This window comes from Balaenoptera acutorostrata, chromosome 18 (assembly GCF_949987535.1).
Source record: "Balaenoptera acutorostrata chromosome 18, mBalAcu1.1, whole genome shotgun sequence".
NCBI classification, from domain to species: Eukaryota; Metazoa; Chordata; class Mammalia; order Artiodactyla; family Balaenopteridae; genus Balaenoptera; species Balaenoptera acutorostrata.
In genome coordinates, this window is record NC_080081.1 from 12,359,406 (window position 1) to 12,384,154 (window position 24,749).

The following is a 24,749-nucleotide window of genomic DNA, read 5'->3' on the forward strand; positions in this document are numbered from 1 at the left end:
ATTGAATATGCCAAAAGTCAAATTGAAATAAATCAAATCTTAATCTTCATAAATTTTGACCAGCAGGATTGTAAGGGATTTTTACTTTCTGTTTTATAAGTGAATACTTTTCTAATCCTGTTACAATAAACAGACTACAAAGGGAACACTAAAATAAACAAGCTAACAAACAAAACACACTTCTTTATTGAAAGCTCAACTTAAATGCAACTTCCAACCAGAATCCAATGTCTTACTATCCTGAACACTTCCACGATTACAGTACCTTTTGCAAAGCTCTGGTCATATACCACCTTATATTGTAATTATCTAGATAATTCTCCAATCCGGTCTGGATGCTACACTCTGAGAGCAGGGAACTGCACCCTGTTTCTGTGGCACCAATGGTAACTAGTAATTCAACACAGCTGTTCAATAAATATCTGTTGAATTGATAAGTCCTTACATAAAGTGAAGTGAAAATAAAACAGCAGCGAATATGTAAGTTACCCTGGTCAGTTGACCATCTTGATAGTAAGAGGTGGGGGAAGGACCAGATTTCTTTTTTAAAGTCATATCAATTAAATAAAAATAGATAGGAATATTGTGGCTCTATATTCTGCAAGTTGTTCACCAGGATATTTTCCGTTCAATTCATTTGCTTGGATTACGGTTATTATAAAATCATTCAACTTTTCTTTACAGGCTCACAAATATCTGTGTCTAATTTTTCAACGTGGTAAATCTTTAGTTTACCCAAATCCTGATATTTCCAAGCAGTTCACTCTACTAATAACATTGGTCCTCAGGAAGATTTCATGCCAGACAACCAAAAGATCCAGCAAGATTAAAAGGAAGATATTAATCTCTGATTAATAATGGCCTCACAGGGACTTCGCTGGTGGTGCAGTGGTTAAGAATCCACTTGCCAATGCAGGGGACACGGGTTCAAGCCCTGGTCTGGGAAGATCCCACATGCCGCGGAGCAACTAAGCCTGTGCGCCACAACTACTGAAGCCCACGCGCCTAGAGCCCATGCGCCACAACAAGAGAAGCCAACACAATAAGAAGCCCGCACACCGCAACGAAGAGTAGCCCCCGCTCGCTGCAACTAGAGAAAGCCCGCGCGCAGCAACAAAGACCCAACGCAGCCAAAAATAAATAAATAATGGCCTCACAAATCTCCTAAGCAATATTAAACATGCAGATAAATGCCATTCTAGGTTGACAGAAATGGTAGGCACTGCCATCATTTTTTTCTTAAAGAAACGAAATATTCCCATCAAGTATGTCTTGTTATCCAAACCCCAAATGGTCAATGCTAAGCAGATGTCCTGCAAGGCCATCTTAAGAGGAAAAGGTGAAAATCATGCAGACTTAGTGACAAGATTTGCACACATTATCAAATACGTAAAGTCCTTAAAAATAGTTCATCTCTCACAGTGACTTGACGTGATCACTAAGCCACTTTCCATATAATTAACAGTAATAAACTCTTTTTCTCATAGATAATGTTAAATGGCAGATGAAAGATCAAATCTTCCAACCTGTCAGAACGGCTATCATCAAAAAGACAAGAAATAACAAGCGCTGGTGAGGATGTGGAGAAAAGGAACCCTCCAGCACTGTTGATGGGAACATAAATTGGTGCAGACACTATGGAGAACAGCATGGAGGCTCCTCAAAAAATTAAAACTGGAATTACCATACGATGCAGCATTTCTACTCCTGCGTATTTAAAGAAAACGAAAACACTAATTCAAAAAGATACACACACCCCTATGTTCATTGCAGCATTATTAACAATAGCCAAGACATGGCAACAACCTAAATGTCCACTGACAGATGAATATATAAAGAAAATGTAGTATATATACACAATGGGATATTACTCAGCCATAAAAAAGAATGAAATCTTGCCATTTGTGACAACATAGATGGACCTGGAGGGGATTATGCTAAGTGAAATAGGTCAGACAGAGAAAGATAAATACTGTATTTTCACTTATATGTGGAATCTAAAAAACAAATGAATAAATGTAACAAAACAGAAACAGATTCACAGATACAGAGAGCAAACTAGTGGCTGCCAAAGGGGAGGAGGGTGGGGCGATGGGCAAAATGGGCAAAGGGGATTAAGAGGTACAAATGACCTGTTATAGAATAAGTAAGTCCCAGGGATGTAATGTATAGCACTGGGAATATAGTCATTAATACTGAAATAACCTTTGTATGGTGCATAATCTATAAAAATATCAAATCACTATGTTGTACGCCTGAAACTAACATTGTAAGTCAACTATACTTAATTTAAAAAACAAAAAAAGACAAAATATTTTTTAAAAAGAAAGATAAAGTGTTCCAATTAATGTATCAGTCAAGATGCTTTGGATGGCAATAACAGAATTAGAAAGTGGGGTGGGGAAACTTATTGTCTATTACACTAAGTCCAGGTCTGCGTTATTTGGTATACAAAATTAGCTATTATTTAGTGTAGTAAGCTCCAGGTGCAGGAAGGTCAGTGACTAAGCGAGGCCCACAAGAACTCTGCTTCCATCTTTCAGCCCATCATCCTCTCGCCTTCATCCCAAGGCTAGTCACAATTTTGGCTGCTATGGTTCCAGGCATCACATTCAGTCCAGCCCTTGGGTCTCTCTTTCAGAGCGCAGAAATATTCCCCAGATCCTTCTTCGAAGACCAACAAATGTTGGAGGCTTCTGAGAAGCACTTTGCTTAAGGACAAAAGGAGCGTGAAGAAGGCTGTGCCACTACTGGCCCGACGACACCAAATGTGTAAGAGTAAAAAGCATGAAGCTGCAGCAGCCCTTCGCCATAACAGCCAATCAGGCTGCAGCAGTCTAATTAACCACTAGGCAGCAAGCCAGAGTACAAAAAGCAACACGCCGGGATGGCAGGGTGGAAGGACAGAAAGAACCTGGGTCCCGGGTGATTCTGTGAGCTGAGGCATTGAACCGGGAGCCCCTTCCTTCTTATTATTACTTGAGGCAACTAATTGTTTGATGACTTTCACTGCTATCAGTCAAAGATTCTATCACTGGAAGATAAATGCACTCTTGGAAGTTTCCTTGATGTTTTAGGAAAAGATCACCAATAACTTGCCCAACATCACATTTTAACACCTATACTCCCAACTCTTGTTACCTTTGATCCCAATCTCTAACTTCCGTATTCTAAAATGTCATGGGGTTTTCATTATACAGATTTTTAAATTTTATTTATTTATTTATTTTTCTTTTCCATTATGGATTATCACGGGATATTGAATATAGCTCCCTGTGCGCTACAGTAGGACCTTGTTGTTTATCTGTACAATATAAAATAGTTCGCATCTGCTAATCATCTCCTCAAACTCCCAATCCATCCTTTCCCCACCCTCCTCCTCCTTGGCAACCAGAAGTCTGTTCTCTATTTCTTTGAGTCTGTTTCTGTTTCAGTCATTACAAAAATTTTAATTCAAGTCAAGCAATATTTATTTACCTTCTATGGGCAGGAGAAACAAAAATCAGGAAAACGTACTTTCTGACCTGACAACAATGCTTGTTATCTGGTTCAGAAAATGAGGAGAGTACATAAATAACACTATATAATTCATGTCAAAATAGAAACACTAAACTCCTTTTACAAGCACCTACGTATGCCATTCCAACCTCTTTTTAGAATGTTACATCTTGCTTTTACCCAGGGCTCCATTTTTTGTATTGATTTCAAAAATATTTATTTTCCACAATCTTTCTGTGTGCTAAAAGAACAAACAATTCAATTTTGAATTTCAGAAATTTATTTGATCATAACCTTAAACACCTTGTTTCCCCAGATTTTCAAAATAAGCAGGGTTTGTTTTTTTGTTTTTTCATTTTCATGTCTTTTCAACTCAGTTTTAGTTAGGAAAGAATAGAACTGCTCCATCCCCATGAAGTAAATGGAGACTGACCTCTTGAACAAAGCAATATTAGTCTATGTCTTACACACAAAAATGTGTTATTTTTCCAAAGCTGAAAAAATTCCCTGACCTTTAATAAGTTCAATAAGTAGACCATGTACAATGTTTCCCTAATAACTTTTGCTCTTCAAAAGATACCACTAAAAGAGGAAAAGATTAAAAAATAGCCTGGTAAAAATATTAATACATAGATCTAACAATGAACTTGTATATAGAATATACATCGAACTCCTATAATTGTAAAATAAGATGACATTAAGTATACGCAGTTTATTGTATGTCAATTATACTCTAAAGCTATATAAAACAATCAGACAAATATCAATGAAAAAGAACAAAGTGTTAATGGACACGGCACAAAGGAAGATAGACAAATGGCCAAAAAGCACAGGAAAACTTATCATTTCCCTTTCAGGGAAATATAAAATTAAACCACAAGGAGATACCACTACACATCTACCAGAATGGCTACAATGAAAAAGATGGATAATTTCAAGTGTTCATGAGGATTACAGTACGTGGAACACTCATATATCACTGGCGAGAATGTAAAATGGTACAAACACTTTGGAAAAACAGATGGCAGTTTCTTATAAACATACACTTATCATAAGACCGAGCAATAAAAAGGAAAACAGATCTCCGCACAAAGACTTGTTCACAAATGTTCATAGCAGCCTTATTCATAACAGCCCAAACTGGAAACAGCCAGAGTGGCCAAGGGTGACCAGATCAACAAACTGTAGCACATCCAGACACCGAAATACTACAGGGCAACAGAAAGGAACACACTGATAAGATGATGGAGGAAGCGGGAGGGAGGAGGGAAAAGAAGCAGATGGGGGAGGAGAGAGGGGAATAAAAGTAAAGGAGAAATTACATCTAGACGTACTGAAACTGCAGCACTCCAAAGGATCTTAAAGGCAGCCAGAGAGAAAAGACAGACTATTTACAAATGACAGTTAGCCACTACGACAACAACAATGGAACCAAAAGAGAGTTGATTAATATAGGATCAACAATCCAGAATTGCGCGCCCAGGTAGTTTATCATTCCAGAACAAATTTAAAGGCACACAAAAACTGAGGTTACCCCCAAGAGATGCTCACTAATGGAACTTCTAAAAAATATACCTCTAAGAAGGAAAGGGAAAGTTATCCCAGAAGCTAATTTTTTCAGGTAGGTTTTACTTTCTTCTTCATGCTTTTATTGTCTGATTTTTTAAAAATGAGCCCGTATATTTTTACAATACCCAACTTTAAAGGTTAGTTTAAATTGTTAAATTAGAACAAAACAGAAATGAAATCAAATACCAAATTTTCAAATTCCCAGAACAACAACTTGTCAGGGCTAATATCAAATTTCCCTTAAAAACCTTAAAGAATAACTTGAAAGGACATGAAAATTAGGTTTACTTATTCACTCAACAAGTATTTAGAAAGGGTTTGCTATGTGCCAGGCACTATACTAGATCCTGAATTAATACGATGAGAACAAAAAATGAAAGTCATACAATACTGGATTTATAAGTCTTCTAAGATACCTTTATGAAAAGGCCAAAGTCTACACACAAAGTGGAGTTATTCTTTGGTGAGGAATATTACATAATAGAGAGTTAAAGGTAATCCAGTTTGGCCTGAGGCCCTTTTGTTTGAAAATGTATGCACAAATATGACCATTTTACACATGACGTTAATTCAGTGTAAATGATGAATTCCCATATTAAATTGCCCATCTTGCCATCTGATTTCCATCCCACGTTAAATAAGAAAACTGCCTGAGTTCATAGGCAGCGCTGAGCATGGTGAGGCACATTGTACCTGACGGTCCCTGGTTTGCTTCACAAGTATCAAAGGCTTAGAGCACCCACATTTCATATGTACCAACTGTCCACTTCTGCTCAAAGTATCCACTTGGCAAAACATTTTTAACTGACTTAAACCAGGAGGAGGGCAGCCTATAAAAAGCCAGTTTCTCCACTTCAAAATAAACAGTTTCTGGGGGCTCCTTGATTAAAAACAAAGGCAGCATTTGGCATAAAAGGACTGGTGAAATCAGTATTTCAAGTAATTTTGAATGGAAACCGTTGGGCTCTGCTCTTCCCAGACATGTGGAAGTGCTTAAGGCAGTAACCTGGCGGAAACAGAGGGTGAGGGGCCTATGATGAAGTGAGGCCACAGGAGAAACTCTAACCATTAAAAAACCAAGGAAAAATTTTTTTAAAAAGTTGACCCACCGCTTCCCATTCAATAGTCAGGCTTGGAGAGCCCTCCTTTCAATCAAAAGTACCAAATAATACGAGAGGTGCAGCCCCAGGAACCTTTAAAAGCCCACCCTCTCCCCTCCCACGCAATGGTAAGCAACACTTGGAATACCTGTGCACCCAAAGTAGAAAGGACTTGAGTGACTGTATTTGGGGATTATAAGAGCCCTTCTCTTGTCTGTAGCATCTTCAGTTCAAGGGGAAAGTGCATTTCACTAGGCAGGTCTCTGAAATAAGCAAGGCCACTTACAAAAGCTTTTGCTGTCAAAGCACTAGCCAAGTACCTACAAATCCATACAACTTTCCTCATCCTCTGCGAAAGCCATAATGCCGTCTTTCCTAAAGCGTTCAGTATGCAAAAATTGGGCTCCTGTCTCTTCTCCAGCATTCTCTAACCTCCTCAAGGATGGAAAAAGGTTTTCTTTTCTGATGTCTATCACAGGCACCCTCCTTATAAATATATATCATTTTCCAAATGAATTAAACTCTTCTATGAATATTAGAGCTCAATGAATATAGAGGATGAATTCCACTTTTTTTTTAAAAAAACTAACCCTTTCAAAACTATATTCAATTCTTATCTTCTTAAAACCATTTCCTTGGACAGTTTCTTAAATAAAAAGCAAAACAAAAATAGTCACCCAGGTTCCTCATGGTCTTAAGATAATTATGGCATAACTGCAACATACCAGAAGAAAATTATCTAGGACAGATTTTTAAACCTCCTTTTGGTAAATTTGGCCCACAGAGTACCATTAGTATTCTATTAAGACCTAAGGAATTCAATCCCTGTATAAAATTCCAGTAAAAGACTAACTATGTGAAAAAGGACATTATAAACCTACCTTCAGGATTCCCACAGGGGAAGAACACCTTAAATGAAAAACCACACCCCAACTCACAGGGGGCATGCTACCGAATCTGTGGCCCTGTGGAGCACAGCTACATAATCACCAAGTATTTCAAGTTTCTCGTCCACATAAAAGAAAGAAGAGATTCTGGGAAGCACTGGGCTAGCAGCTCACTATTTCCACCAACACCTCGCCCAGTAAGCCAGCCACTGGCCAATAATGTGTCTCTTCGTTTTACCCAGAAGCAGTTCTATCAGCCAGACATTCTAAGAACACAAACGTTCCATTGTGCTTGGAGTAACTCCAATATTGGTGCCTTGCTGCAGAACGATGCTGCAGGAATATAAAGTGAGCCATGTGGATGCTGAACCCATCATCAGGAAGTGTCAAACCCAGAAGACCAACCCCCCGGAAAGGCTGAAGGTAAACCCCCGGCCAGAAGGCTGTGGAATGTGGAAAGACAGCCAAAGGTAGGAGACTTCAGAAGGGCCTGCTTGATGGCAACAATGAGGACAATTTTTAAGGCAAATGTCCCAAAGCTCTCAGGACCAAAAAGGCCTTTCTTCCTCATTTCTGTCCTGTTTAGACTGAATAAGAAAAGCAAGACAATGCTGGAAGATGTTCTGGAATGGGCTTGGCCAAGTCACCACATGCAAAGCACAGTGAACCTAACCCACTGCTAGGCTGGGGTTTGGCTCTGCTGAAGACCCTGCCTGCTGGGTCGGGGAGATGGGGGTCCCCAAAAGCCATGGCTAAGGGGGAACCGTGAAACAGGGGAGGGCGGGGCTGAGCAAGTCAAACCTGGGAAACTAACAAGAAAGACATCAACAACAATAATAAAATGAAACAGCCAGAGGCCACCATGGTACTCCAGAAGAATCAGAGACAGGCTGAGCCGGCTAAACTGTTCCAGATGAAAGGCAATCTCTCCACATCTCAAGGGGCTGATCTGATACCAGGGTCCCCGTTTCTTTGTGCGCCTCACCTCCCTCGTTTCTGGGGGATCCTGCACAGACTCCAGCTGGGCTCCAACTGCCATAAACGACATCTAGACTGATTACGGGGAACTCATTTTTTTCCCCTCAAACAAAACACACACACACACGCACACACACACACACACACACACACATACGCACACACTCTCAAAGGTCTAGCAGGATCACACAGCTAAAGTTTCCGGAACTTAAATCGTAAAACCACAATCAGAAGTTGTTGTTTGGAAATGCTCACCACAAAAATCTCTGTCCTTTGCTTAAAAAAAAAAAAAGAAAGAAAGAAAAAAAAAACTTTGCTCTTCATAAAGGTTGGCGGCAAAGAGGGACAAAATCTAACTTAGGCAGAGGGCGTGTTCCTCTTTGTCACCCACCGGGGTCCTCGCACCGGCGTGGGCGAGCGGAGGGCACCCGGCAGCGCGGTGGCACCCGCGCCAACGGCCACCTCCCCGGCCCGCGGTCGGTCTCAGGGGCCGAGATTGCAGCCGGAGGTCCGGAAGCCGCGTCCGGCGCTGTCAGCGCGCCGGGTGGGATGGGAGGAAGAGGGGGAAGGGCGCCGCGGGGCGGGGGAGGCGAGGGGGGACGCGCGCGGAGCCCGCAGCCCGAGTCCCCGGAGGTGAGAGGAGGGTGCAAGGGGCGGCGCGGAGCCCGGAGGCCCCCGAGCTCCGGCTATTGTTGCCGGGCTGCCCCGGGCCCGGAGAGCGACTCTCCCGCCTCAGTAGGGGAAGCCCGGTCCCACCCGCCGCCCCCTCCTCCGGTCAGGACCCGTGGGCCACGCAGCTACCTCCACCCGCGCCCCGGTCGGTCGGCTTCGGGCGCCCGACTCGCACAAGTTGCCGCCAGTCCGCCGGGATCATTGTTCGCCGCGCGCCTCCTACCTCCACGGCGCAGGCGGCTCCGGCTCCCACTCCCGGCCTCCGGGCTCCGCAGCTCCGAGTTCCCGGCGGCCGAGGGCGCGGCGGCTCCGGCTGCGCGTGCGGCGGGGACGCTCGGCTATTAATACCCGCGGGCGGCGGGGGCGGCGGCGGCGGCGCGGACGCGCGAGCGGGGCTGGCGGTGGCCGGCCGAGGTCCGAGCCATCAAAGGTGGCGCGGGGAGGAGGGGAGGGCGGAGCAGGCGGGGTGGGTGGGGAGCGGGCTCAGGGTCGCCATGGCCGCCTCGACGCCGGGCCGAGCGCCACTCGCGCGGGGAGGAGCGGCGCAAAGCGGGCGGCGGCCGCGTCCCCGCCCCGCGCGCCAGCCGAGCGCCCGCAGCCCTGCGCCCGCGCCGGCCCCGCCGCCTCCAGACCGGCGAGCGGGAAGTGAAGGAAGGCGAGCCCCTCCCCGGGCCTGGGCCGGCCCCTCAGCGGGGGGGGAGCCCGGGCGCCGCGCAGCCCGAGCCGCGGGGACAGCGGGAGAGCCACAGCCCCCTCCAGCGTCGGCGCCCGCGACCTGCGCGCCGGCGCGCCGGCGCGCCCCGCCCCGCTCCGCCCCGCCCCGGGGGCAGGTGCGCCGAGCGGCCGCCCGCCCGAGCGCCCCTCCCAGGCCGGGCGAGCCCACCTCCGATTCGCGCCTTACTGGGTCCTACGGCCGCAGCCGGTCTCGCCGCTCGGCGCCGCGGGGCCGAGCGCAGGAAGCTCCGCGGAGTGCGCTACGCCACCAGGGACGCGCCAGTCCAGCCTCTGTGGTTGAAAGCAGCTAAGGCAGCGGGAGACGGGCGCACGGGCAACACCAGGAGCAGCTGGAGGAGGATCGGTGGCGCGGACTCTGCAGGTCGCTGTTGAGGTTGTGCAAGGGGGAGCCCCGCCCGGGTGCCCACCTAGGACTTTACGTTGTCGCGCGGACAGCGGCGCTTCGCAGGGACCCGCGAGCACCACCCCTTCCCCGGGGCCACAGGAGCGGGCTTCCGGCACCACCCTGGGCTACGAGGGACTTAATCCCGGAGGGGCAGTTGTCACCTCCCCTCCCCCCGCCGCGGCCCCGCGTCCTCCACCCCCCGCGAATCCCCCGACAATCCCCACCCCTACTCGCCCCCTCCGAGGACAGGAGCAGTGCCCCGCGGGGGAAAGGAGTGAAATAGGTTAGCAGGTTTGCAGATTCCTGTTCAGAGCTCCCGGAACTCTTTGGAGGAGGGAGCAAGATTCAGGACCCAGCAGGCAGGCACCTAAGGGGGGTAAAGTCCCTGTCCCCCCACCTCCAGCTGAGAGCTGCCGCTTTACCACCTCCATCCCCCTTTCCTCAGCCCCTGCCCTTGCCCTTCTCCTCCTCGCTGTGGATGGGCCCGCTGCACGTGGAGGGAAAAGGACGCGCGGCAGAAGGTGAGAAACGAAAGCGACCCTCTGCTAGATGCCGAGGCTAGTGGGCACCCGCCCCTGACGGCCGCTGACCCCAGAACCCTGGTCGTTTTGCGCCTTAGAGAAGTTTTCGACCTCCAGCCTGGAGGCAGGTTTCTTGGGAGAGGCCAGGACTGAACTCAGAGAGGAGCAGGACAGGGGCCCCTGTGGGACAGTGGGTCCACACGAGAACACGGTGCCTGAGAAGGACGGGGGCACCTGTGCGTAGCTAGTGTGAGTAGTTTCTGGAGCAAAGAGACATATTTTGAGTTTGAGGTGCTGAACTGTATTTTTTTTTTTAAAACGCCTGTATATTTGGAGAAGGTGGAAGTAAAAAGGGTCATCTGGGCCTCAAACCTGAAAAGAACAGCAGATGGGAAGTTTGTCATCGAAGAGAAGCTATAGTGGGCTGGAGGCGTGGCTCTGGACAAACCATAGATCAGAGGTTTCGGTGATTCTCTGAGTGTGCTTCTCGGACCTGTAGCGGCAGCAGCACCCGGAAACTTTAAGAAATATAAATTCTTGGGCCCCTCCCCAGACCTACCTTATCAGGTTCTCCCACCTCAGTGGGCATCAGAATTGCCTGGCGAGCTGATTCAAAGACCTGCTGAATCAGAAACTCCAGGAAAGGGAGTCTGGAGTGGGCTTGAGAATGTGCCTTTGTAACAGGTTCCCAGGGGGCTCTGGGCCCACACTTTGAGAACCACCAAATTAGAGTACTGGGTCTCAGGATCACAGAATCACCTCGGACTTGAAAACAACCCTCAACGCCCAGGCTTCACCCCAGCCAAATATATCAGGATTTCTGGGGTGGGAACCCAGGCATCGGTATTGTTAAAGTTCTGGAGGTGATTCCAATGCGTGGCCAGGTCTGTGGCAGACCTGGGATTCTGGTAAATGCAGATCTGGTTTAGCAAGCTTGAGGCACGATATTTCTAACAAGCCCTCCGGTGCTGTTATTTTTTTTTTTTTTTTTTTTTTGCTAGTCCGGGCACTTCACCCAGTAGCAAGCCATACCTTACAGCTAAAACCGAAAAACTTGTAGAAATCACAAAAAATTAGAAAAGTGACATTTACCCAGTCACTCTCTTTGGAAGACATTTTCCACATGCTACAGTGTTTATTTCATCTTCTTTTTTTTTTTTTTTATCATCTTCTTTCCATGTCTGGAATAAAGTTTGTGTCGTTTCACTCTTAGCATGTGTATGATCATAATATTGAATACATAACATCTGATGCTGGTTGTTTTTTTTGATTTTGAGGGAAGGTGACTTTTAAAGGACGCAGTCTGAGGCTTTACAGGCAGAGGGTAGTAGCCAGTGGGGAAGAAGGAAAAGAAAGACGAGGGCAGATTTGGGGGCTCCCGCTGGGAGAGCCAATTCCCCCAGTTCCTTCCAGCTCTCACAAACAAACATTCTGGGTTTTGTACTTAATCTCATTGAAAGCACTTTTAAAATTCCTTTACCTAAAAAGCCAGGGCTACCTGGCCTGGGAAATCTGCCATCTGGAAAATCAACCCCTGAAAAATTGAGGTGTTTCCTTGTCATTTTGTGTCATTTATGCCTTGTTTTCAGATTTTTGATTATAAAAATGTGTAATTACCTAGGTCCCCTTTATAACCCATGCCATCAGGTTACTTAGAAATCTTCCTGAATTAAGTAGTTGTCCTGTTCTTAACTTTTCCTTTTATTGATTTTAGCTATTTTTTATTACAATAAATGTGTGTACATGATAAATTAAGAAATAATTAAACAGTATAGAAGGGTATTAAGTAAACCATAAAGCACATAAGGAACCCTTCCCCACATCCGCAATTTCACTTCTCAGAAATCATTTTCCCATCAGTTTTTAGTCTTTCAGAAACTTTCTAAGCTTAAACAAGGGCATGTGTGTAAATCTTTTATACTCAAGTGATGACATGTCACAGTGAAATGAAACTTCTTATTCCACAGTTACCACCCCCTCCCCCCAAACACACCACCACCACCACCACCAACACGTTTCTGGGTCGGAGAAGTCTCTCTGTTGGGGGCAGTGCTGATCTCTGGACATGAGACTATGAGCTGTCCGTTAGATAAGGACCACCGTAAGCAAGAGGCCGCATGGTGGTTCTCCAGCTGCCGGTCCCAGATCTCTCACCATCTCAGGCCAGGAACCAGGGAGTGAGTAAAGAAGTGTTTTGGAGAGGGTTCTCTAGCCCTATCCCGTTCCTCAGCCATGCTGGCCACACCCTGCCTTTTCAGTCCTACCAGCTAAGGACACCATGAAGCAAAGAAGAGCCATCTCTGTTGTGCCCTTTCCAAATTCCTGATCCACAAAATCCATGATAAAATTATTTTATGCTGTTAAAGTTTGCATGGCTTTCTACGAAGCAATAAATAACCAGGATACCCACTAACCAACTACGCTTGAGAACGCTTACTTGTTACACTTTTGTTTTTTAAATAAATAAATTTATTTTATTTATTTATTTGGGCTGCATTGGGTCTTCGTTGCTGTGCGCGGGCTTTCTCTAGTTGCAGCGAGTGGGGGCTACTCTTTGTTGCAGTGTGCGGGCTTCTCATTGTTGCAGAGCACAGGCTCTAGGCGCGCAGGCTTCAGTAGTTGTGGCACATAGGTTCAGTAGTTGTGGCTTGTGGGCTCAGTAGTTGTGGCGCACAGGCTTAGTAGCTCCGTGGCATGAGGGATCTTCCCAGACCAGGGCTCAAACCCATGTCCGCTGCATTGGCAGGCCGATTCTTAACCACTGTGCCACCAGGGAAGTCCTACTTACACTTTAAGCCCACACTGGATATTGGCAAACTTTTAAAATTTGTCAGTTTTATAGGTAAAATGGAAACTTACTTTAAAATTATCCATTGATATTTATTTATCCATCAATTTCTATATCCTTTGCTCATTTTGCCCTTGGGGTGTTTGTCTTTTTTGTTGATTCTTAATATCTTTATATTGATAGTTAAGGAAATTAGCCCTTTGCTATCATATAGTGAATATTTTTTCTGTTTTGACTTTGTTTATGGTGCTTTTTTGCAACAAGAGGTTCTTAACTTTTGTACTGTCAGATTTATCTGTTTGCTTTTCTGTTTTCACATTTTTGCATCATGCTTGAAAAGTTTTCCCCACTCAAGGCTTTTTAAAAATCACTATATTTTCACACTTTAACAGTTTTATTTTTATATTATAAAATCAATGTATACAGTATTTATTTGGGCATAAGAAATGAGACACAGATCCAACTTTTCTTTTTTCTAAGTGGATAAACAGACACCATTTAAATAATCCATCTCTTCTACACTTGTTTGAAATGCCGATTTTGTCATATAGTAGAGTCCATATTCTTTTCCACTGATCTGCCTATTATTGTCCCAGTAACAAAATGTTCATAATATATTTTACCCTCTGACAAAACTTATGCTCTATAATTTCAGTTTTCCTGGCTAGCCTTAGTATTTGTTTTTCCAGATGAACTTTAGCATCATTTTGTCAAGTTCTAAAAATAATCATACTGCACTTTGATTACAATTGCTTTGAAATTTTAACCCTCAACTATAACTCCTTCTAAAGTTTCTTCTCCATGTACAATAATAATAATAGCTAAAACATATAGTTGTTAGAACTTAGTGAATGTTAACTCATTTAAATGACACATCAACCCTGTAAAGTAGGAAGTATATTATTATGTCCATCTTACAGCTGAGGCTGAGTAACTTAGCCAAGTTCACATAGCTAGTAAATGGCAGAGAAGGTGATTCAAACTCAGGCAGGCAGACTCCAGAGGCGATGCTCTGAGTGGTTATGCTGTGTTTTGCCTCTATATTCATAAATCTAAGACAGCTGGAGAAAAGTATTAAACACGTACTTCTTTTAGGATAGAAAATAGAATAGATAAAAAGTAAGGACTTTTGGTCATATTTTTTCCACTTCACTTTCAAAAGGAGACATTTAGGAGGAAACCAGAGGAAGGTCATGGATTGGAATCATTTTGAATCTGGCCTGTGTTCTCACCTTTTGATTTTCAGAGAAGGAAATGATACCTAAGGGGAAGGTATATCATTGTTGATGGTTACGTGAAGCATTTTTCATCGTTCAGAAATGCATTGAGAGTTGAAGTAGGAATGAGCAGGAAAATGTGTGTGTGTGTGTGTGTGTGTGTGTGTGTGTGTGTGTGTGTGTGTGTCCATGGTCAAGATAGCAAATCTCTTCGGGCTGTAGGTATGTGCGATAGCCCATACAAAATCACTCTCATGCTTAGAAATAGGCAGTAGGAATTCCATATGTACTTGCATAATTACCCCCTTCTTTAAATTGGACCTCCACACATTTTAAGGCAAAAATAAAGAAAAATGTTCTTCCCCACCCCACACTCCGCCCCAACAATTGCTGCTAAAATCCATAAGCCTAATGCACACTGAAGGATCATCAAAAGATAAATTTTAAAAGAAATCACCTAGTTGCTCCTACCTGGATGGGATGAGGGACAGCTGGTCACAAGGACGCCTGCATCTCCCAGCTTTACTTCCCTCAATGTATCTAAGCTAAAGGCAATGAGTTCTCTCAACTCCCAAATTACCACCACCTCTGGGGGGAAAATCTTTTTGATGAACTGGACGTTAGCAGCTTCTTTATCCTCCTGCATGGGATCAAGCCTGCTTAAATGCAACTCCTAATTCTTGAAAAGAAAGTGAATTCAATCTAAAGCCACACCTTTTCCCTAAGCAATGGAATGGTGCTTTTCCGAGCAAGAAGAGCCCTGTTCTTTAGCTCATCAGTAAAGGGGCTGAAGATGAACAAACATAGCAAGAAACTGGTACTTGATTGAATTATTCCTTTTTATCCTTTTCCTACATATTGAGACTACTAGTGAAAAGGAGGAAATAAAGGCATATCATTTATGAAATAATTTCTATCCTTTAACAAATTAAAATCCCTATCATACATTCAAACATAACGTAAATAAATGTGCAATGCCTCGTCACAGAGCATCTCTAAATATTTCTGTTTTATTTCTGAATGAGGAGTAACCAAGAAAAATGGACCTAAATGACAGTAATCTGAAGTTAATTTTCTTACAGTTAGAAGTTTTGCAACACCAAAAAGAGACAGAGAGAGAGAGGATTTTCCTTTCCTAGAAATGCTTAAAATTAGAGTAGATTTGTGTATTATCAGTGGTATACTCACTGTGAGACTGAGAAATTCCAGTCCTATGTATTTACCCAAGAAAAACAAAAACCTATGTGCACAAAAAGACTTGTACGAAAATGGTCATAGCAGCTTTATTCATAAAACTAAAAAAAAAGGGGTCGGGAGACAAACAGACGCCCATCAACAGGAGAGTGAAAAAGTAAGCAGTGGTACAATCATACACAAGGGACTTAAAACAAGAAAAAGAAATGGACTTCTGATAAATGCAAAACACGGATGAATCTCAAAAACATTTTGCTGAGTGAAAGGAACTTTACACACAAAAAAGTACATATTGTACTTTTCTATTTGTATGAAGTTTTACGACAAAACCAAATACATGGAGAAAAACTCAGAATGGAGGTTGTCTTTGAAATGCAGAGGGTGAGGACTGGAAGGGAACGTAAGAGAATTTTCTGGAGTTATGGGAATGTACCTCGATAGAGGTTTGGGTCAGACAGATGAGTTTGTCAAAACTTAGGGAATATACACTTCAGATTTGTGCATTTCATCGTATGTAAACATTATCTGAAAAGAAATGAAACAAAACAAATATTGAACTCTAGTTAATGATATACACGCTGAGGTATTTAGGGGAAAAGTGCTGATGTCATTTACCTTGAAATACATTTAAAAATAACGTCAATTAAAAATGGGCTGAAGACCTAAATAGACATTTCTCCAAAGAAGACATACAGATGGCCAACAGGCACATGAAAATATGCTCAACATCGCTAATTATTAGAGAAATACAAATCAAAACTACAATGAGGTCCCACCTCATGTGGGTCAGAATGGCCATCATTAAAAAATCTGCAAATAACAAATGCTAGAGAGGGTGTGGAGAAAAGGGAACCCTACTACATTGTTGGTGGGAATGTAAATTGGTGGCGCCACTGTGGAGAACAGTGTGGAGGTTCTCAAAAAACTAAAAATAGAGTTGCCATATGATCCTGCAATCCCCCTCCTGGCATATATCCAGACAAAAGTATAATTCAAAAAGATACATGCACCTCTATGTCCATAGCAGCACTATTCACAATAGCCAAGACACGGAAACAACCTAAATGTCCATAAACAGAGGAATGGATAAAGAAGATGTGGTACATATATACAATGGAATACTACTCAGCCATAAAAAGAATGAAATAATGCCATTTGCAGCAACATGGATGGACCTAGAGATCACCATACTATGTGAAGTAAGTCAGAAAGAGAAAGACAAATACCATGTGATATCACTTATATGTGGAATCTAAAATATGACACAAATGAACTTATCTATAAAACAGAAACAGACTCACAGACATATAGAACAGACTTGTGGTTGCCAAGGGGGAGGGGGAGTAGGGGAGGGATGGATTGGGAGTTCGGGATTAGCAGATGCAAACTATCATATATAGGATGGATAAACAATAAGGTCCCACTGTATAGCACAGGGAACTATATTCAATATCCTGTAATAAACCATAATGGAAAAGAATATAAAAAGTATATATGTACATATATATGTATAACTGAATGACTTTGCTGTACAGCAGAAATTAACACAACACTGTAAACCAAATATACTTCAGTAAAATAAATTTTAAAAAATAAGGCTGATTGATGAATGGCTGGAGGGTTAGATAGAAGGACAGATATCTGATGAAGGAGAATAAAATCTTAATAGTAGAAATTTGGTGGTGGGAAGCATGTTCACTATAAAATTCTTTCAACCTTGTCGTATGTTTGAAATTTTTATAATAAAATGATGCATTCCACTCCTAGGTATATGCCAAGAGAAATGAAAACGTATGTCCACACAAAAACTTGTACACAAATGTTCACATGAGCATTATTCATGATGGCCAAAAAGCGGAAACAGCCCGAATGTTCATCAGATGATGAATGGATAAACAAAATGTGGTCAATATGCACAGTATTATTTAACAATAAAAAGAAATGAAATACTGATACAGGCTACAACATGGATGCACCTTCAAAACATTATGCTAAATGAAAGAAGCCAGTCGCAAAAGACTAAATATTATATGATTCCATTTATATGAAAGGTCCAGAGGAAACAATTATATATAGACAGAAAGTAAAGGTAGCCTTGGGCTGTGAGGATTGGAGGGAAATGGGGGATGATTGTTCATGGGTGTGGGATTTCTCTTTAGGGTAATAAAACGTTTTAAATTGTGGAGTTGACTGTGAAACTTGGTGAATATATTAAAAGCCACTGAATTGTACACTTTAAATGAGTGAATTGTATGGTATGTGAATTATAACTCAGTAAAGCTGTTATTAAAAAATACTGGAAAAATTTGTTAGGATTAGCCCTATTATCACAATCAATCGCCCTGTCAACTACAGATTTTTTTTTTGTAGCGATGAATATAAAGTCTTTATTAATTTGAATTTGACTCATTTGGAATCACTAATCATTCATGCCACAGATTTTATCTCATCTTTTTTTTCAGATCTCTCTAGATAAAGCAGAAACGTCCTTATCATATGTTCTAAATGTGTATTTTAATACAAATTTCTTAATAATGAATACCTAAATTCATGAAACATATGAACCTGGTATTGATCTTTCATTTGTCAAGCTGATTCTAACTGAAGGACTCAGATTCTAGCAGATGGGTTTTCATTTGTTTGTTTAACAATTCTTAGTTACGAATGTCTTAGGCAAGGGCGTTAGATATGCCTGTACACTCCCTGCTGGTCACCTAGGTCCCTGTGACATCCCAGAGGGAAAGAAACATGGGAAATGAGTGCATGTAAGACGAGGAAGTTATTATATATTTATATATTGAGGCCACAGGTTCTCAAACTTGGGTGCATATTGGAATCACCTGGGGGGCTTTTAAAAAACACTGGTGCCTGGGGCCTCCTCCCCTTCGCTGAGATCCTGATGTCTGGGATGCAATCTGGGCATCAGGAGTTTTTAGAGGCCCCCCCAGGAGATTCTAGCATATAGCCAGGCTGAGAACCACTGACCTAGGACAATATCCCGAGCTCTGGAAGAGCCAGATTGGATCAGAATCTAAATCCAAATAGTGGGATCTCACCCTTCTCTAAGTGGTCCCAAGACACAAGAACCCCCAGCAAGAGTGAGTGTGTGTTAGAGAGAACAACATGGCAGAGCATGACTTCATCATCCTCTTTTAATTTTTCAAAAAGAGAATACACAACATGATTTCAAATCCAACTCTATTAAAAAGTATTTCATGAAAAGCTTTCCTCCTATCCTGTCCCCCTGTGGCTCAATTCTCATCCCCCCTCACACTCCCAAAGAGGTCACCACTACTAATGGTTTCTTCTTTATCTTACTAGGGAGCTCAAGTCAATCCAGACACAGTATATGTTTTTTTTTGTTTTTTGTTTTAATCAGTCATCAATTTTATACACATCAGTGTATACATGTCAATCCCAATCGCCCAATTCAGCACACCACCATCCCCACCCCACCGTGGTTTTCCCCCCTTGGTGTCCATACGTTTGTTCTCTACATTGGTGTCTCAACTTCTGCCCTGCAAACCGGCTCATCTGTACCATTTTTCTAGGTTCCACATACGTGCGTTAATATACGATATTTGTTTTTCTCTTTCTGACTTACTTCACTCTGTATGACAGTCTCTAGATCCATCCACGTCTCAACAAATGACTCAATTTCGTTCCTTTTTATGGCTGAGTAATATTCCATTGTATATATGTACCACATCTTCTTTATCCATTCATCTGTCGATGGGCATTTAGGTTGCTTCCATGACCTGGCTATTGTAAATAGTGCTGCAATGAACATTGGGGTGCATGTGTCTTTTTGAATTATAGTTTTCTCTGGGTATATGCCCAGTAGTGGGATTGCTGGGTCATATGGTAATTCTATTTTTAGTTTTTTAAGGAACCTCCATATTGTTCTCCATAGTGGCTGTATCAATTTACTTTCCCACCAACAGTGCAAGAGGGTTCCCTTTTCTCCACACCCTCTCCAGCATTTGTTGTTTGTAGATTTTCTGATGATGCCCATTCTAACTGGTGTGAGGTGATACCTCATTGTAGTTTTGATTTGCATTTCTCTAATAATGAGTGATGTTGAGCAGCTTTTCATGTGCTTCTTGGCCATCTGTATGTCTTCTTTGGAGAAATGTCTATTTAGGTCCTCTGCCCATTTTTGGATTGGGTTGTTTGTTTCTTTAATATTGAGCTGCATGAGCTGATTATATATTTTGGAGATTAATCCTTTGTCCGTTGATTCGTTTGCAAATATTCTCTCCCATTCTGAGGGTTGTCTTTTCATCTTGTTTATGGTTTCCTTTGCTGTGCAAAAGCTTTGAAGTTTCATTAGGTCCCATTTGTTTATTTTTGTTTGTTTTTTTGTTTTGTTTTGTTTTTTTTTTTGTTTTTTGTTTTTTTGTTTTAATTTTTTTTTTTTTAAGAATTTCACATTTATTTACTTATTTACTTATTTTTGGCTGTGTTGGGTCTTCGGTTCTGTGCGAGGGCTTTCTCTAGCTGCGGCAAGCGGGGCCCACTCTTCATCGCGGTGCGCGGGCCTCTCACGATCACGGCCTCTCCCGTTGTGGAGCACAGGCTCCAGACGCGCAGGCTCAGTAGTTGTGGCTCACGGGCTTAGTTGCTCCGCGGCATGTGGGATCTTCCCAGACCAGGGCTCGAACCCGTTTGCCCTGCATTGGCAGGCGGATTCTCAACCACTGCGCCACCACGGAAGCCCTATTTTTGTTTTTATTTCCATTACTCTAGGAGGTGGATCAAAAAAGATCTTGCTGTGATTTATGTCAAAGAGTGTTCTTCCTATGTTTTCCTCTAAGAGTTTTATAGTGTCCGGTCTTACATTTAGGTCTCGAATCCATTTTGAGTTTATTTTTGCAGACACAGTATATGTTTTTATTTCCTTCTTTTTTTTTTTTTTAAACAGAAAAGGTAGAATTTTATGCTATTTTTTTTTCTGGGAAAATCTTGGAAATAATTTCATATCAGTACTTAAACAGCTTTATAATACCTGCATGGTATTCCATTACATGGGTGCACCAAAATTTATTTGAAAAATCACTTATCGATGGGCATTTAAATTGTTTTCTATCTGTTACCATGAATACCAACGCTCCCGTGAGTAACCCTGTCCGTGCCATTTTGCACACACATGAATATAACCACAGGAGAAATTCCTAGGAGCAAAATTGCTGGGGCAATAGGTTGTGCCTTTTTAATTTTGATGAACATTGTGAAATTGCCCTCCGTAGGGTTATTGAAATTGATGCTTAGATCAGCAACGTGTGAGAGCTCTCGCTTCCCCTACTGCCTCACCAGAGTGAATGGTCACACTTCTAAGGTTTTTGCCAATCTGATAGGTTAAAAAATGGTAACTCAGTATACTTTGGTTTGCTCATCTTTCTTCTTACTTTGAACTTGGATGTCTTTCCCTATGTTTAAGATCCTCTCATAGTTCCTCTCCTGTCATTGTCAGTCAGAGCCTTTGTGGCTGAGCAGTGGCAAAAAAGAAAGATAAGATCTCCTCACTGCGTATGGTTTCACCTCCGTCCACACCATCCAATAAGTTAGCAGTTCTGGGAGGAACGAGGAGGTGGGTAGACAGATGGACAGAGAAGTGGATGTCCTCCGCCTTGACAAAAGGAACTCATACTGTTTACACGCCCGAGGCATCATTATACACAGTATTCCATTCATTCCTATAATATTAATTGAATGTCTCCGATACGCAAAGCATAGCCAATGGATGTAAGATGAGAGAACAGAGGAATTAGGATGTACAGCTCAAAATCCCCTTATAATCACAGAAGTTTTTCTACCAATATTCCTACATTGTTCTTTTTTATGGTATCAATGTGCAATTATACCATCATTAGCCACAGTTAAATTACCATTTCATACTTTAACATTTTCCTTGCATTAAGCTACTCCAAACTGAGTTAATTATCCAAAATTCAAAATGATGCTTCTATATATGCAACTTTTACACTTTTAGCATTTTCCCCACAACTTAAAAGTACAAAATTTCTGATTTACACTTTACTGTTTCCCCCAGGCCTTTTCTGACTTGAGAACTTTATGTGTGTCTATTCTCTTATTTAGTTTGGTTTCTTTTGGTATAAATTAGAAGACCTAATAAGGACTTTCTAATGGCATCTAGTCAACCCCCCAGGCTCCTTGCTAGACAAAGGCTATCAATCTTTCTCAAGGAAAGTACTTCCATGTTCTCAATAATTCTCCCATTCCATTGTTTATGATCTAGCCATCTAAACAACTTTCCATTACCTATCACCTCAAAATTATTTCATTGACCATCTTAACGTAATGTGATGCTGATTACTCCTAAATTTTTCTTCAGTTCTCAGAAATTACTCATCAAAACAGATTCACACTGTAATTAACTTATGACTTTGATTTTTTTTTCCATAGTGGATTAACAGATTTTTTTTTCCCATAGTGGATTAACAGATTTTTTTTTCCCATAGTGGAAACAACTCTATATTTGTTTCCAAATTCAGGCAAAAAATAGCAGTTAAATTAATTTCTATTCCGAACTTCATCCCACCAGGCACGAAGAAACTCAACCCCAGTCATGGGGGGTTTACCTCACCCCTCCCCTGCACCTCTTGCAGGAATGTAGAATCCCAGCAGCTCAGATAGCATCCAGGTGTTAGGAGACCCTCTGGGGACCACATCACTGTCCTGGGCTGCATATGGGGTCAATGCAGATGCTCTGTTATTTCCATGTGCTGCTTAGGGCAGGGTCAGTGGTGGCAAAGCTGGAAACCACAGGTGAGGTGGGGTCCCTACTGCCTGCAGGACCACAGACCACTTTTCCTTCTTAGCTTGGAGGAAATCCCTTCTCTTGTTTCCTTTGGAAGCACTACCTCTCTTTGGAGTTTCAGCTTTTGAAAATCTGAATATCTCCAAAAAATTTCCATCATCCGTTTATATATTCCTCAAATACCTGAGAGTACATCCTGTGACAGGATACATGACAGGCAGGGAGATGCACTAGCTGGCAATAAGCACGATATTGCAAGGTAAATGCCGTGAAGGTGGGACTTGGGACCTGCAGGTAAGTCCACCCAGATAGACAGGGCATAAGAAGCCTTCCGGAAGAAGGTACACTAAGCTAGGACCCAAAGTGTAACAGGGAAGAAAAAATCTGACTCCATATTAGATCTGTTTCTTTTTCTTTAACCCTTGTGCCTTGTTGTCTGTGTTTAGTCATGCTGGCTCTGCACTTTTGTAAAAGAATGTTGCCTATAGCCTGAAATATATAGGATAGCCTAGTCTCAAGGCTCTGATCTTTAAGAGTATAACATTTTTTCATTCATACAGAGATGAAAAGTTGCAGAACAGTGAATAACATTTCTTTTGTTGTAGGTTTACAGGAACATTGTGACCTGACCTACATGGACAGCTGCGAGAACAAAGGATTCCAACACCAAGAAGTTTGCAACAACTAACCATGCCCTTCCCTCACCTTGCCTTTAAAAATGCTTTGCTAAAACCCTTCAGAGAGTTTGGGGATTTCTGGGCACAAGCCACCCATCTCCTTGCATGGCCCTGCAATAAACCTTTCTCTGATCCAAACTCCAACATTTCGGTTTGTTTGCCCTCACTGTGTGTTGGGTACACAAATTTGCATTCGGTAACAAAAGGGGTAGGAAACAGGTAGCAGGCTTGGCGGGTAGTGGAAAAGCAGGGTGTACTCCAAAACTACTCTCTTCAATCCTCTACTCAAATATTTGTAGAATTAATTACACCTTGTAGGATCTCAAACCTTGTTGTCAAGTGTCTCTGAGAATGTTTGAGTTTAAGGACACCCCTCTTTTCTGTCTCAGTGGAGCTTTTCAGGTATTTTTAATACAAAACAATAGTTATTTCCTACTTAATGTTTTTTTTTAATTGCCTCCTAACTGCATTTGATGGTATATTCAGGTAAAGTTTGTCCTTAGAACCATCTGTTCTAAGACTGAAAGATAACCTACCTTGAATGAGATTTGGCGGGGGGGGCGGGGGGAGGGGGGGAGCTATTATGAGATACAATTAAAATCCTTTTATTATTTGCCTTTTCTTTTACCTAAACCCTGGGAAAATTGGGTCCAAGCTACATTGATTGATGGACCTTAGAATGATAAGAGTTCATCTGGTTACTTAGTTTGGTCATTTTGTGTGAATTCAATCTTATAGCATTTTCATTATGGGTAAACTGAGTCTTCTGTATTGTCCTAAATCACAATGAATTACAAAGGGTTGATTTGGGAATAACACAATTTATTGTCAATCAACCCGCAAAGCTCTACAATGTAACCCAGGAGAGTATGTTGGAGGGAGGAGAGACAGATGCTTTCATAGCAAAATAAAGCCAGAGTATTTGCAGCAAAACTGGAATCAAAGTTATGTTAATACAAAGAATGTGTAAAAAAAAAAAAAAAAAAAAAAAGAATGTGTATTACTCTAGTGGACAGATGGAGGGGAGGGGAGGAGAGTCTGTGAGGAAAATGATCCTGCAGGGGGAAGGGGGGTTGGTTTTAGATGACTAGGAGAAACTAGGTAAAGCCTGGCATAGAAGTATCTCCATTTCCCAGCTTCTTCCCCAACCACCCCCCATCCTCAGGAGCAATCCCACCTTTTCCTCTGACTGGGAGGGCCAAAAGATACTAGACCCAAACCCACTTCTTCAACTTTGTGGTCTTTGTAATTGGGCCAAAGGTAAAAGCTATTGGTTAACGTCTTCTGAGACTTCAAAATATGTAGGACATGAGGAAGACTTAAGGGGGCCTGGAATTTCACTGTTTTCATTGAGAAGGTTGGCAGGACCTGGGTAGAGAGGCAGGTGTATGAGAGAAGGAGGGGCTCAAAGGAGAGGGCTGAAGGAAATGAGAAAAAGGGGAAGTTTTAGGAAACAAAAGTGTTTCAAGAGGAGGTGCAGGGGACATACATGTGGGACCACATGCCAGGCAGCCTGGACAGGGAGCCCCAGCCTCACATAGGATGGAGGTAGCCAGACCAGATGCCCAGTGCCCAATTCCACCTGCATGTCCCTGTCTAAATACCAATCCACAGTATAGTTTTGGATCAACTGTTTGAACTTTAGAACAAAAAGGGACTTAAACTTTCCTCAGAATCCAGTGAATCCCCTTCAGATAAGGCAGGTGAGGTGATGTCTGGACAGTGAGGAGAGTGTCCACCAGCTGAC

The 24,749-nt window shown here is 42.4% G+C and overlaps 1 protein-coding gene and 1 long non-coding RNA gene across 6 annotated transcripts in view; one reads left to right on the plus strand and one right to left on the minus strand.

Annotated features, from left to right (window-relative positions):
- Positions 1-9,355, minus strand: part of FARP1 (FERM, ARH/RhoGEF and pleckstrin domain protein 1) — a 294,466-nt gene extending 285,111 nt beyond the window's left edge. Inside the window, exon 1 of one of the 4 annotated variants that reach the window (XM_057533237.1) lies at positions 8,928-9,355. The gene's annotated coding sequence lies outside the window, so the exon portion shown is untranslated. Of the gene's footprint in view, positions 1-8,833 lie in introns of all 4 variants that reach the window. The other 3 variants (XM_057533235.1, XM_057533234.1, XM_057533236.1) reach the window with 3 other exon arrangements.
- Positions 9,356-9,606: 251 nt separating this feature from the next.
- Positions 9,607-23,123, plus strand: LOC103003107 (uncharacterized). 2 transcript variants are annotated; one of them, XR_003621926.2, is made up of 3 exons: positions 9,607-9,812; positions 10,270-10,345; positions 22,931-23,123. It is a non-coding gene; the product is annotated as an uncharacterized LOC103003107 (long non-coding RNA). The 2 variants fall into 2 exon arrangements; XR_452416.2 differs by lacking the exon at positions 22,931-23,123 and adding an exon at positions 12,313-12,778.
- The last annotated feature ends 1,626 nt before the right edge of the window (positions 23,124-24,749 follow it).